We start from the raw sequence: 1,548 nt of genomic DNA on the forward strand, positions 1-1,548 counted from the left end.
GAGGGGAGAGACCAAAGGAAGTGGGTTTTGTGGGCGACTCAGTCATTACAGGAATGAACCAGAAGCTAGAGGGGCATAGCACCTGCATGTCACCTTGACTGACTTCTTCACCTCTCACTGTAAGGGAGCAGGACCCGTGGGGCCTTCCGCTGCATCCTCTGCTTGACCTCCTCGCTGAAGCACCTGGATGACAGTAGTTGGTGCACATTTCCTGAGGTTTTTTGGTAGATCAAATAAAAAGCCTCCCTTTTCAACAAATGGAAAATGTTAACTACTTGACAATCATGAGCACACAGCCCCAGGCCTCTTGGAGCCTAAGGACTGATAATGTTTTGTTTTTAAATATTTATTTTTCTGCTCCAGGTTTTAAGTTGCAGTGGCACATGGACTCCAGTTCCCTGACCAGGGATTGAACCCGGGCCCCCTGCCCTGGGACTGGTGATGCGTGTCCCTATGACATCACCTGCTGCCTCACCATCAGCCAATCAGAATCATGCTCGAGCTGATCACAGATCTGTGGCCCTCCTCTCTCATCAGGCTTTTAAAAGGGTTGTGTTGAAACCCTCGGGGAGTTCGGGGCTTCCTGGGGCACGAGCCACCCATTCTCCTCGCATGGCCCCGAAAGAAACCTTCCTCTGGCCCCGCCTCCGATGTTTCAGTTTGTTTGACCTCGCTGTGCACCGGGCACATGACCTTGTGTTAACATCACCCCGACCTCCAGGCCGGCTTCTGTCCCCTGAGGTTCGCCCAGGTGACATGGGACCCACCCCCAAGGACAGGGGACACAGCTCCTTTCACCTCACCAAGCCCAGCTGCTGAAATGAGTGAATGAACCAGTGGTGGCCTTTGGCTCTCCTACATCCTGCCTTTTTGTCCATTTCCTTGACACTTAAACCTTCTGTTTTATGCACATTGAGCGTGAGCCCTTGTCAGCTGAGTTGCTTCTCTGGTGGCTCAGTATTAAAGAATCCAGAAGCAATGCAGGGTTCAATCCCTGAGTCAGGGAGAACCCCTAAAGTAGGAAATGGGAATCTGCTTTATTCTTACCAGGGAAATCCCATGGACCGAGGAGCCTGGTGGCTACAGTCCATGGGATCGCAGAGTCAACACGATTGAGCGACTACATACATACACCCGCACGCACGCCTTGTCGGCTGACAAATGAATATTCTCAGCTCTTTACCAGCCAACCTACATTTCAGTGGCAAAGCCAGTCTAACTGAATTATTTGTCTTTTCACCTTATTGCTTTCCTACGATTTCATTAAAATTTGAGTGGAAATTAAAAATGAAGGTGCTGAAATAGAGAATGATTTGACAATTCTTGGGTATTCACAATGGCAAATATTTCACTTGAAATTTACAATTTGTGATCTTTAGCATCTTAGAGATGTGTTCAGCTGCTGAGAGAAAATATTAAAGGATCCCAAACTAGTGAAAATGCACATGTTAAGGACTGCCCACAGGCCGACCCCCACCAGCCTCTATGATGCTTCCTTAGGGTCATACTCTAGTCTGCTTGGCTGCCGTGACAAAATACTATAGACTG

This window comes from Bos grunniens, chromosome 11 (genome assembly GCF_055505025.1).
Source record: "Bos grunniens cultivar Pamir isolate PY7600 chromosome 11, Bosgru_T2T1.0, whole genome shotgun sequence".
Lineage (NCBI taxonomy): Eukaryota > Metazoa > Chordata > Mammalia > Artiodactyla > Bovidae > Bos > Bos grunniens.